The sequence below is a fragment of the Ambystoma mexicanum genome, chromosome 2q (assembly GCF_040938575.1).
Source record: "Ambystoma mexicanum isolate Mex_15411 chromosome 2q, UKY_AmexF1_1, whole genome shotgun sequence".
In the NCBI taxonomy this organism is placed as follows: Eukaryota; Metazoa; Chordata; class Amphibia; order Caudata; family Ambystomatidae; genus Ambystoma; species Ambystoma mexicanum.
This window is the reverse complement of record NC_090924.1, coordinates 1,209,742,043-1,209,755,943: the sequence shown is the minus strand read 5'-3', so window position 1 is coordinate 1,209,755,943 and position 13,901 is coordinate 1,209,742,043.

Here is a 13,901-nt window from a genome sequence, read left to right as displayed (position 1 = left end):
ACACATATAGACTCTGTGGCCATTCAGGAGGAAGTGCATTGTGACCTTACAAACTTTGGAGTGCTGGTGCATGCATCTGTGTCACAACTGCCCCGCATGGACTGGATCCACTGCCATCCCACAAACACATGATGATCCAATGCAGGATGGCGGTCTCAGCACACCCACCCCACCTCAACCACCTCTGCAGTGATGTCCATGAGCCAATTGAGGTTATATATATTTATATTTGCCCTTTTTTTGGTGTATATTTTTGTGGTCCACTCATGTGGCTATGGACACGCACCCTCCTCCTTCCTCTCCCCCCCTCCAGAGTGGACGTTTGTTTAACCCCGGTCCAGGATGGGCATTTTTTTTTTTTTTACCTGACCATGGTTGTCTCAATATTTGTTTTATTACCCCCTTGTCCCGGATGGACACATTGTTTGGATTTTTGTACACCCTTGTCCAGGATGGTGGCATGTTGTTTTTCCCCTGACTGGGATGGACTTTGAGAGATGTGCTGTTGCCCTCTCAAGGGATTGTTCACTGGAGTACTGGCCATGCAGCCATGCACAGTGGTGTGAACTGCCATGGCTTACATGCTTTGAATAGGATCGCATGTGAAGGTAACAATGGGCCAATTGTATTTTTGTACACATGTGCAGTATGCATGATTTGCAAGTATGGCTGGTGACATACAATGGGCCTCATTAGGACCCTGGCAGCTGCGGAATGAACGGTGCTAGTAAGGGACTGGCACTGTTCATTCCGGGCCGGCCTATTACGAGGTCTGCAGTGGGTCCCGCAGAGGACGTCTGGTCAGACCAGGCGTCCTTAGCGGGACCCACTAGCAGACCAGAATGCTAACAACGGGCCTGTCATTAACGGGCCCATTGTTAGCATCCTCCCCATTCCCATTGAGCCCTATGGGGGCTCAATGGGAATGGGGATGTACCGGGTCAGGGTCCCGCAAAAGAGATTTACTGTGCCCTCCAAGGTCGGAATGGCCTGGTAAGTCCCCTTTTGCGGGACCCGGACGCGGGTTTGGAGGCAGCCATGCCCTAATTAAGGGCATGGCTGCCTCCAAACTCGTAATGAGGCCCAATGTCCCCTGTTGTTGCAGTGATCCTGATTCATCCAGTGACTGCACTTCATGAGAGGTCCATCCTGCATCATTTCACCTCCCTTGTCAATGTACCCTCTACCAGGTACTGTCCCTGCATTCACAGATGTGGAGGTACCTTTTCCTGTGGAGGTATCACATCAGGGCAGCACTGTCAGCAGGTAAGGTTAATCACTGTCAATTGTGTAATGTCTGTTTTAGAAGTCACCACAATCTTGGATTCTGACACATTAGATTTGTTGCGGCTGTAATCATTTTGTCACAGTGAATGTCAGTGCAGATGTGTGTTTGTCCACATGCATGTGTGTGTACATACCCTGGTACATCCAAGTGTGTTCATTGGTTTTCAGATTGCACTTCCACAATGGACAGACAGATAATGATAATGTGCAGCACTTATCACACTTCAGCAATTGGCAGTATTTGCCACATTCGACATCAACATACTCATTCACATCCTGCATTCTCTGTTCATGAGCACTCTGCTTTTTGATTGTTCATCTCTTGCCTCACTGACCGTTATGCTGTTTTCTTGCTGCCACTCTTCACCTCCACCCACCCCATGTGTCCTACGGATATGTAGAGGTGTACTCCCTGTCCACACTACTCTTTGACCTGTGCCAGAGCCACTCCACACCCTCATCCACTCTGCTAAAAGTCCACATTTTGCACACATCCATTCACAGGTGTACACAGCCCCAGCTGCTCCCCTTCATGGACTTGCTCTGGAAACACACATCTGGTCATTTCTCTCCATTGACTACACAGGACAGGTTTGGCACACTGGGTGCGTATATGTCTGTACTGGTTTGCACATGTGCACCCCTGAAAGAATTTCCCTTTGTTCCACAATCACATCACTTGTTGTTCATTATTGTTTTCTGTATGTTCTCTCCTCCTGAATGTATTGCATGACTTCTATTTCCATTACTTGTTGTTCTGATCCAGCAATTAATGGCCTGACTTGTGCCTGCATTCCTGGTCTGACTGAGACCTGTTTCCAGAGTGCACATAGTGCTCTGCTTGAAATCTGTTTGCTTCAAAGGCAGTGTTGCTCTGTGAATGAGTTTAGATGTTGTAAGAATGATTGTTGTACTTCCTGACGTTGACACTGGGTGGTCCATGGTCGTTACCTTGTTCCATGCGGGAGTTGCATTTAATGCATTGCATTTCTTTGCAAGTTTAGAATGTTTTTTTAGGTGAAATTCTGTGGATGTGAGACAGGTGGGTACCTTGTGCAGGTAAGTTTACGGCACTCAGGGGGGCACATGTTGTGGTGCCATTGGTGGCAGGGTATCTGGCACTGTGTGGGGTGATTTGTTTGTTGCCTTGGACTGAGGTGAGCAGGTCCATCATTCATGGGCGCAGGGACACAATGTGATGGTAGGCTGGCTAGTCTATGCTTGCTGTTTTTGCGTGGCATGCAGGGAGGCACTGTTTGCAAGGTGATTTTTGTGAGGGAGGCTGTCACTGTGGGGTGATCATTATCATTGAGTAATCCTGAGTTGAACAGATCCAGCTGCATGGGTCTAAGGTCACATGGTGATGAGAGTCTGGAAGAGAGTGCTTGCAGTTTTTACATGTGTCTTGCCTGCCATGCAGCATCCCATTCACTCAGGTTTTCATGTCATTTCTCCTCGACTCCTGGCACTTCGGCCCCTTCTGGGGGGGCTGTCCAAGGACTAATACACACTCAGTACAGCACTACAGGCCATTTGTGGGAATGCATGTTCACCCCAGACACCAGGCGCACATCATTGGCCTGATGTTGTTTGCTATGGAGACATGTACCATGCACGGTTCACCAGCAGATATTTTGCTAACTGGTGACAGATGCTCTGTGCTTTCAGTTCCCAGCTCATTGGTCCTTGTCCAGTCCAGTCCCTCTGAACTCTGCCTTCCCTTCCTCATGCCTGTTCCCTGCTCCCTTTTGTGTGCCGGTCTGCTTGACCTCTGTTTCTCATTCATTTTGCTTGTTTGCTTGTCTGTTTTATGCCAGTTGTCTCTGTGCCCTGCCTTCCTCTATGACTGCTGCCTGTTTTCCAAGCTTCCTTCTGCCAGATCCTGTCTTCACTGCAATTGATGAGAAGTTTATATTCCGTCGTCTTGGACATTCCATCATCGGCTCGCCTGCTAGTGTTTACTGCATTGTCCTATTGCCACGTTAATCCGGGGTTGCCATGTTGTGGCACTGGGAGTGCTTCCAAGGAGATCTTGGTTTCCAACCTCTCAGTGACCTCTATGTGGGAGCCCTCTCAGTGTCATTCTGATTCCAGCCGGATCTACGTTTTCTCAATAGCCCTTCACCAGAACAAGGGCAAGTTGTAACTGGTCCTTCACTGCATGGCACTCTGGGGGGCAGGTGGTGTAGGTGTTGTGGGTGGGGAAGGTGTCACTGTACGGGGTGTTTTAATTGCATTGGCCTGAGGTGAGCAGGTCCAGCTGCATGGGTGCAGGCACACATGGTGATGGGTGGCTGCAGAGTTGTTGCTTGCATTTTGGCACTCAGGGAGGCACATGTTGCAGTGTCATTGGGTGCATGTATATATTACCTGCTCTGACCTTGTGTTGTTTTTGTACACTCAGGCATCCTGCGGGGGAAGAGGGTTTATGATTTTCTGCAGATCAGTGCTGTGGGATGCCTGCAGGCAACACATCAGCAGAGTGGGCTGGTTTGTAAGTCTATCGAGTGGATGAAGGTTGCCTTCCAGGGTAAAGCTGCAGCAGGCGCACAAGGGAAAAGGTGTGAGGTAAATGTGCATCTTTCTTGTAGTGAACCAGTGATTTTCTCATTATGTATGTCTCTTTTTATGCATTTATTTATTGTGGGCATAATTTTTGTGAGGGAATGGGGTGGTTATTCAAGCAGTATATTGTGAGTCACGAATAGGGTGGCCTCAGTGTTCCACATAGGTGTTGGTTGTGGTTTTCATTTAGTGTTGTGCATCACCACATGTGTTCTGCTGTGTTTTGTTGATGGTCTGCATGCACTATTGTTGGTAGTGGCCAGGTGAAAGTGGTCAGGGATTTTGTTGTTTGTGTTGTGTGCTTTGGTGTGTGCAACATGCACACTGTTGTTTACAGTTGCTACGACTGTGTCAGTGTCTGTTGCAGTTTATTTAATGGCTATGGCAGTTAGGACAGATTTTCTGTACTCTGTCCTGGAGGACAATGTATAGAAGGCCAACCTATATTGTCACAGGGACAACTCTGGGAGCTGTAGCCAAACCAGTTCAAAGTATCAGTGGCGAGTGGTCTAGGCTAAGTCTCAAGAGGTGGTGATTTTTTAAAGGGTCCACATGAGTACACACAATGGGAGTCACAAATTACACTTAGACAGTATGTATAAAAATACAGTTAAACATCACTATGAAAAATGACTAATAACAGGTAGACATATCACACAACTCTAATATTAAAGTACATATATACAGTCACTAGAGTAGGGCATAATACAGATCAAAACCCTGTAAACAAAAGTATAGATTAGTTTATTCACTACAGGTCCACAGAGAATTAGCCCCAGCTTCAAATGTCCTTCCCTAAATTGCCTGGGGCCTTATGTCCAAAGGTCCAGGAAAAGTTCTTACACAGTTTGTCACAATGGAAAACATGAAGGTAGGGTCTCTGGGGTCTAGTGAATGATTCCAAGGGTTAGAGGACAAGTTATTCTAACTAACAAAAGTGTCCCCAACTTTCTGGAGGCTTGCGTGAGCAAACAGTGGCAAAGCCAAAGTATTGTAATAGTTTTAGAAAAGTTAGCAAAACTTTTAAAGGGGGTTTTAGAGCAGGAAGAACTACTGTAACTCACTCCCATACTCTGATTCATCACAGGACTTGGCAGATCAATGGAAGAAGATTTGAGGTTGCTTTTCCCACCATCAGCCTCAGTCCTTGTTTCGCAGGGGTTGTAGGATTGAGCAGATCTCCGGTCGGTGTCTTTGGCTGGTGCAAGGACTCTCTATGGCAGAATGCAGAAAACACATGATGCAGGCCCCATATCAGGACTGGAATCGACTCAGGTAAGCTGTGATGTGAATGGATTCATTTTTTGCAGTCGGACTTTCCCTCCAATCTCAGGTCCCCTTGATGCTAGTACTCTGACATTTCGCTGAATAAGTCTTGTAGGAAAAGCTGAGGATTCATCAAGCTTCAGGCCTCAGCGTGGAATGGCGACGTTGGCAGCACAATAGCCCAAACTCAGAGTTGGTCAGCCACAAGGCAGTCCTGGGACACTTCCTATGGATCTCCTTCACATGGCATCGAGCAGATGTCAGGAATGTATATTCCCTTTTCTCCATGGGTTGCATCTCCCTCACAGGACTGCTGAAGATCGACAGCAAGACAGGGCTCTTCCAGGACAGCAGCAGAAGTTGGTCACCAGGCCTCCTTTAGATAGTTCGCCGGTCTCCTCACAGGTCTCACAGCTGGACAGGAGTGTTGGCTCCTTCATAGGCCAGGAAGAAGGCTAAAAGACAAGATGGCCAAAGGACAATAAAAAAAAAACCTTGTGGCATGGCCATGTTTGGTCACTAGCCACAGTTAGTAGCCAAACACGAAGGAGGGGAACCAGAAAGGAAAGGGGGATGTAAAAATGAGGTAGGATGGTTGACTGTGAAGTCGATTGAAGACCTAGGGGAATTGCATGCTGAACAGGGGGCAATACTAACTGTTCCATGTTTTTCCACTGTGGGTGTTTGCTTCTCAAGAAAAAAACAGGTGTTGGCACTGTACTATGTTTTTTTGGTCTGTGTATAAAAAAGACAAGATGGCCAAAGGACAAGCAAAAAACCTTGTGCCATGGCCATGTTTGGTTACTAGCCACAGCTAGTAGCCAAACTCGGTAAACCCAGTAAAGCTAAAATGAAAAGCATCAAAAAAATTGTAAAAAGTCACTGCTGCCACCAGCTTGTCCATTTAGCACACCTAGAAAAACTAAACATCCTCTGGGTGTTAGTCTAGGGCAAAAACAAAAGTGTATCCCATTGCATTGTAAGATGCATTGTACAATGATAAACGGTTATCACAAGTGATAATAAGTTACTAAAAGTAGCAACTAAGTAACAAGACTAAGAGAAACAATGATAGCCTGATGGGCATGTCAGTTTCCCAATAACAGATGTGCAAAATACTGCGTAGTGAAGCTTAAGGCTTCACTGCACTGTACAAAGTACAGATCAGGATAAAAAATAAAAACAAAACGTTTGGGGATCCATTAAAATGGAAGGAAAGGTGCAGTAAAGAGAAATCCTTCCTAGCAATGGCCGCGCACAGTGTGTCTCTCCCAGACACACATTCTCAGGGTGTTGTTATGGTCATGTAGGATTGGCCCCATTTCATCATTAAATGGCACGCGGGATGTGATTTCACTGTGTGTGCTCCACATGGGCAGGTTTTCAGGTGATGTATGGTTGCACAAGCTGATTGTGTGCAGACTCTCCCTGTGCCCTTTGTCACCACGAGTGTGCGCTCCACTATGCCCCTAGTGGCTATATGTGCTGCATTGTACTTTACCTTAGCTGTTGCGGCAGGATTCCTGATCGGCGTGAGCAGGAATCTTGATTGCGGGTGATGGTTGTTATTGCCATTTAATGTCATGGTCAGTCGTGCACTGTGTCACATGACTGCATGCTGAACAATCCTGGTTCCAGGGTCCGGTAGAGTGATGACTGGTGGTAGATGCAAGTGTCATGTGTGTGTCTGGGAAATTGGCGTTGGCTTGCATGATGACTCTTTTTACATAAAAAATGACCTACTCATTGATGGAATGCCAATAATTCCAGTTGCGTTAATTGTGCTCCGTCAATCGGGGGGGGTGCGTTGTGCAACATGTGTACAATCAATGTCTCCAAGTACACGTGGGAAGTATGCTACTGCATAGAACTCCTGGCACACTACGTGCCTTTCCTGCAGTGTGCATGGGATGTCTATGTGCCTACGAACATATGCCCATGATGTTATGCAGGCCAACACCTGCCACCAACAATAGCTGTGGTGTGCTGGAAGGAGCCTGTGGCTATGGAATGGAGTGCTTTCAGCACCTTTTCCAGTGGGGTTAGGGTATGTGAGCAGATGGTGGGGAATGCAAGGTCTTCTTCACACTCCCTGACCAGTTCTAGTAAGGCATGGGTTGGGAACCGGCACCTTGCATACACCAGTCGTCTGCCAGCCCAAACAGTGTGGTGCGTGTTGGGAAAATTCAGGTTCTCCACATCATCCTCCTCCTTCTGTGCCAAACTACGATGGCGGCCAGTATTCCTGCATTCATTGTGGCTGACCGACGCTGGAATGGAGTGCATTGTATGCTTTATTCGCATTGTTTCATGTGCATGTTGTACTTTGCGAGTACTATCATGTGGCGGTGAGATCAGGAGGTTTGTGTGTGACTTTTCCCAACATGACATTGCGTGGTGAAATCCATACATTTGGTTATGTTTGCGCTTACATGGGGGTGTTTATTTGCGTGGCCTGTCCCTCAAAAAAACGCCCACGTTATTCCCTGTTCTTCCTCATTTTGCGAGGGGAATGGGGAATATGCATGTTCCGCTGCCTATTTATTTTGTTGTGTAGGCCCGTCCAACACTTTGTGTGGAGAGTCATGCACGCTGCTCACATGCACGCAAAATCCTGACAGGCCCGTGCATAGCCACGAAATGCATCTGTTTTATAAATTGCTGAATTGAGTTTTGTCCGCGAAATTTGCGCAAAGTCACTTTTCAGCACACAAACAATTCTGTAAATCAGGCCCAATGTTTAATTTGTGTGTAAACTTTCGTTTATTTTTAAATGTGTGAAAGCTTGCAGTGTAGTTTATGCAACCTTAATCAGGAAACCAAGATGCATAGCCTACCAGTGTCATCAGTTTATCTAAAAAATATAAAGACATGCCAACATTGTACAATTATTTTGAATGTATATCTTTTTATTGTCTAGTCATACCATTATTTGAAATAATAGGTAGACAATAAAATGTTCCCTATATGAAAAATCATGAGTACTTACCATAAGCTACACTTAGAAATGTCATTTCAATACTTCTTGTAAAATTGATGTGTTTCCTTCAATTGGCCACCTAGACACATAAGAAGTTAATAAGGCCTTTACATAATCTATACTTCAACTTTCAATTTCTTTTACAATTTCTTTTGTTATTTAATGCTCCTGTTTGCAGAGAAGCTTGTTTATAACTGCACAATACCATCCTGAAGTTGTCAACCAAATGGTAAAGTACATTTTTGAAGTACCTCACAGAGACCACAAAACAATGTTTAAACCATGCAGAGTTCTACAAGTGGGGTATGTCAAAAGTAGGTCAAAGTCATTATGTTATGTTATGTTGTAAATATAATAATGTGCTTATTGGGCTTGCAAAATGCACAAAGCATCATATTAGGTATGGACACTTAGATATGGTAAGAAGGGTATAATGTCAGATTTTCTGTCTGTAAAAAAAGAAAATATAACCAATGACAGAACATATTTTATGAAATAACATTAGCTACACTTGTACACATATGTTTAATTTTTGTAACCCTCATAAGTAGTTCATTGTATGCACTCTGTTTGATACAACATTTGTGCGTGGTACACTGTTGTTGGCTTCACATATAATGATCATTGGGTACATTTAAAAAAATCGAAGGTGGATTGAAAAAACCCATATACAGTCTAAGATTTACATGCTAAGGTGCATTCAGAAAATCCATCATATACGTTTATACAGTTTTTGAGAGCTCCTTGTGAAGGAGCACCATTCCAGAAAGGAGGCTGAGGAGATGCAGTGCACCATTTGCAAAAAGATGTTGTGATGTGGGCCATCGACTGTCGCAAACCCAGAGCTTGAGAACATCTGTGCTGATAAATTCATCAACGCTTCCTTCACTGCCTGCATAGTGCCTAACTCATTCAAAGAAGCCTGGTTCACGCCTCTCCTGAAAAAACATTCTCTGAACCCCACCCTCCCTTCCAACTACAGCCCTATCACGACAGTGCCCTACTTCCTCAACCGTACTGCTTGTTCTCAACTACAAACCCACCTTGAAGCCCACAACCTACTCTGAAGTCATCAATCCGAATTCAGGCCTAGCCAGAGCACTGAATCGGGCCTCCTCGACCTTAAGATTCAATTGGATCAAAGTAGAGACACTGGGGATCTCACTATCCTCCTCCTCACAACATCTTATGTCACCACCTCACTGCAACCTTCAACCTCTCCATAGAAGCAACTAGTTGGATCAAATCATTCCAACAATTTTCCAGGGTATTTTGCTGGTGATCAAGCAGCCAAACCCATCCTCGTCTTGTGTGGGGTCCCTCAAGAGTCCTGTCTTTCACCCACACTGTACATTATGTACACCAAACCTCTCTTTGATCGCCTGGACAGCTAAACATACCTAATAAAAACTTTACTCCTCATTTTAGGCTCCCTGCATCAACTTAAAATCCTTGATCCTTTTGTATTTACGGGAATATCATCCCTGTATCGACCCACGTCAAAACCTTGGGAGTTGCAATTCCGAGATTAACATGAACAATTCCGAGACAAACATGTCAAGGCTGTAGCCTCCTCCGCGGCCTACTCCACTAAACTAATCAACCTTTCCAGAAAATTCCTTACCCCAAATAAATGTCTCATGCTGGCAAGGGCCATTATTGGCAGGAAATTAGCCTATTGTAATGTCATCCTCACTGGAACATCCACTAAAAACGTCAATAAACATGATCCAATCATATCTCACTAGTGATATGCGAAGCTCAATGGCTACCAATCAAGGTGTGTATCGAGTTCAAACTCCTTCCTATCACTCACAGATGCCTTCATAACACTGCCCCACCTATCTTACCTGTCGCATTGGTAAATAGCCCAACCCCTGCATCCTGCAATCCTCCTCTTCCACCTCCCTAAATCATCCTGATATTCAACAGAAAAGAGCCTATGGAACTTGTTTCACTGTCATTGCCTCCACACTGTGGAACACGCACCCCCCAATACCAAAGACTAACCCCCATCTGATCTTCCATAAAAAAAGTTAAAACGGCATTGCTCAACAAATATGCCTAATGACCTCTGCCATACCTGACATATCTGCCTGCAACAAAAAATCTCTGTCTCTGGCCTAAAGTGTATAATTTTGTCTGTGATGATCTGTAACCATAATGTAACTTCATGGTCACAAGGCCTGCAATGCGTTGTTTTCCTTCTGTAACCATATGTAACCTCATTGGCACATTTGTGTTGATTGTTTTGTAACTTCTACTAGCGCTGTGATAACACTGGCTCTGGGCGCTATTAACAAATAAAATGAATTCATTAAATAAATGAATAACTCACCTGATTTATGTTCACTGGTATGATGCCAATGATGACTACAGGAAGGCACATGAACACCAGAAGGGGAAGATGAATTTGTCTCATTCCCTTTGTTGCAGTGCATCTGCAGCTCTTGCATCAACACCTCTAGTCACTGTCTAGTCACTGTCAAAGCCACATTCTTCTATTCTGCCATTTACTGCACCCCAATATTTTTCTGTGCTTAAAATTATTTGCACTGTATGCCACAATTGGGTTATCTCAGGAGGTGCCAAGCTAGCTAATTAGTAGCCGCGACTCAAGATCAGAATTGCAGAGAACACTTTGGATATGTGCAAGCAAATAATCATTTAACTTTCAATGTGATCCTAGTTTATTCCAGCGAATGTTTCTGACAAGTACAAGCAAATAAACCTTTAACCTCAGATCAACCTAATTTTGTATTGAAATTTAATATGCGTAGAAAAAAGGAAAGAGTTAAAACTGTAGTTCTTCTTGCATATCCAAATAGAACTCTGTAAGAGTGTGAACAATAGTTTATAATAGAGAAAGCTCTGAATTACAGAACAAATGCACTCTCAGAATTTCCACTGCAAATAAACCGGTAAATATCTACTGACACTTACTATCGAAAAAAGTTATCCCTTAAAAAAATACCATGTAGTACAGCACATCATTTAATTAAAAATCTAATTTGTAATCTTCAGCAACACAAATAATTAATATTGTTAACACTCACCACACTACAAATAAACATTTTCCTATGTAAATATTTACTGACACTTACCTTCACATAAGCCACAGACACAGCATGTGCACAGTGTGAGTTCTGCAAGCAGAATGGCAAAAGTCTACAAAATGGTGCCTATGATACTTTCCGAAATCAATGCCACAAAAAGAACACTATAGTAAGCAAACTACTAGAATGGGCAACACATTTTCACTGCAACCTATCACAGACAAATACACTATTGCAACAGTAATACCAACAATCTTTAATAACCATGGCTATTCCACCCGCGACTATAAACACCCTCTTGTAGCCGCAGATACAAGTACATTTTTACTAACTCAAGAACACACATTGCCAACCTTTCAAAGTTCAAATGACAAAAGGGTAGAGGTGAGGCTTGGAATCAGAAATACATGTAAAGTTTTGTGGGCTAACATCCACAGAATAATATGATTATTGCACAGAAATGGATGGCTTAATACATGCAGCTATTCAACATAGCTGTGTGTACTGTACCAAACAATCAACTTATGTGATACGTTAACACAGCTACTTTTGCCTGGCGGAATGCTGCATACCCACACGTATGCAAACAACCAATGAAACTACTTGTTTCTGTTTGACATAGCCACTGTTTTTTTGAAAAACAGAGAAAAGCAATGCTTTCATTCTCTCCCAGCCCTCACCAAGCACCCCCCAACATCTATGCCAGCTCCCCCACTGCCCGATGGCCTCCTAACCTCTCCAGAACACTCCAATTCCCCCATAACACTCATAATTTCGGTGATGCAGTTTCAGACAAAATATCGGCTAACCGCGGGTATAACCCAGGGTATAGCCCGCGCGATGCATTATACCCACGTGTATGGCAATAACCAATGAAACCATGGACAGTAAGGTATCCATTGAGACAACCCTACCAGCAAATGAAATGAAATGAAGATTACCTACGTACCATCTCGGAAAAAACAAAACCTGACCTAATGAAAGACGAATGGTGACGTCATGAGAACTCGGACGGAATCACAGATAGAAGATAGTATGAGCCAAGGATGAAACAAAGAAACAAAATACCATGAATAAAGATATTGTGAACCTAAAAGTGATAGGAAGCTATCAAAACGAAAGAGAGTTAAGCTGTACTAGAGGCCAAACCAGGCACAATTCATATTCTAGCTAATCGAGAAGAGATGGCTGAATCGGAACTCAGCAAGAGCAACTTGTGCCAGGAGGGCCAAAGTCATACCAATAGAAGAAGCAAACAGTAGCTGCATATAATTGAAACTTAAGAACTGTGGAGGGTTTTGACCCAGGTGGAATCATTAGACGGGGTAAATATGGGGATTAAGCTGTCGCTGCCCATTATTTTACCCCAGAACAAAAATAAATCATTGGAGTGGGTAAAGATGGGGATGCGCTGTCGCCGCCCATTATTTCATCCCAGAATCCAGGAGAGCGGCGCAGTTGTGCACACACCAAAATGGTTACCTAACTTGCCACCCACCAGTGTAAAGAAAGGTCTTTGTTAACAGAATCCACTGTTACTGATGTCAAAAAGTTGCTGAAATCGTGACTCATTGGACCACTTTAAAGAGTCAACCCTTTTGTGGGGTTCCACATAACCATCTTACTGTAAGGAGCCCCATCAAAACAATGTTAAGCAAGGATTTACTACCATGTAAGAACCATTCCTGTTTAGAATGCATTAATCCAAGAAAGATCCCAAAATTGCATGCAGTACCAACAAAATCCTGAGGGTGGCGCTGGCGGTCTAAACTCTGACAGGAGAGCTGTCTTGCAAAACTGTCTAGTGCAAAGAAAGGGGTCTCATTTCATCAAAAGTTCAAAGGGGTTGCCTGTCCTGAGAACTCTTGACACTTCAGAACTCAACACAAGAAGCCAGGAAATCACAGGGTTCTGTTAATTAAATGCAAAGTGGCTCCCTGGCCTCCTGATGTCAGCTTCCCAGAGACTACACAATGGCCCCTCTCCTCTGAAAGGAATATGTTGATTTTTACTGTTTCCTGTCAACAAAGGCCTGCCTGCCCGGAGGATACATGTGACTGACCCACCAAGTCTTGGAGGCGGACTCCAACACTCTGAGGACTTAATTGAAAGTAAAATATATATTTTACAAAAACACTGATAACTCTGTAATCAAATGACAGAAATGTATAACTTTGAGAGACTTAATTTAAAAAATGTACCTTTAATTCAAGCCCAAACTCCAAATTGTGGGATATTCTGGGACAAAACCCTGCTGTTTATTAATATTACAGACTCCCTGTTTCAGCTAGACAAACGAAAATGCATTGGTATGTGGGTAGATATGTGAGGAACAGTTGTATAAAATTTAATGAAGATCCAATGTTGTTTAGCACATTAAAAAGTGCTAAAAGTTGCCATTTTTGAATGCAAGCTCTTAGAAACAGCAGATTTGGGACAGAGTATACCTCATGTGATATGTGACATGGGTATGTAATTTCAAACAACTGTGTAAATGTGAAATATGTATTTTGATCATATATAGATTTGGGTGCACAGATGACAGGGGAGTTTTTTCAAGAGATCATAAATGGCTGACATCACTCTGACACAACTTAGCTCCCCCAATCAGGGGAGAAATGAAAGCTGGACCAATGACAAGTGAGAGGGGCAAGTTTAGTTATGACCAACACACACACCCACTTGCAGAACATATAAATGGACCACTAAAACTTAGGTAGAGACATTCATTTCCATCTGCAGCCGGA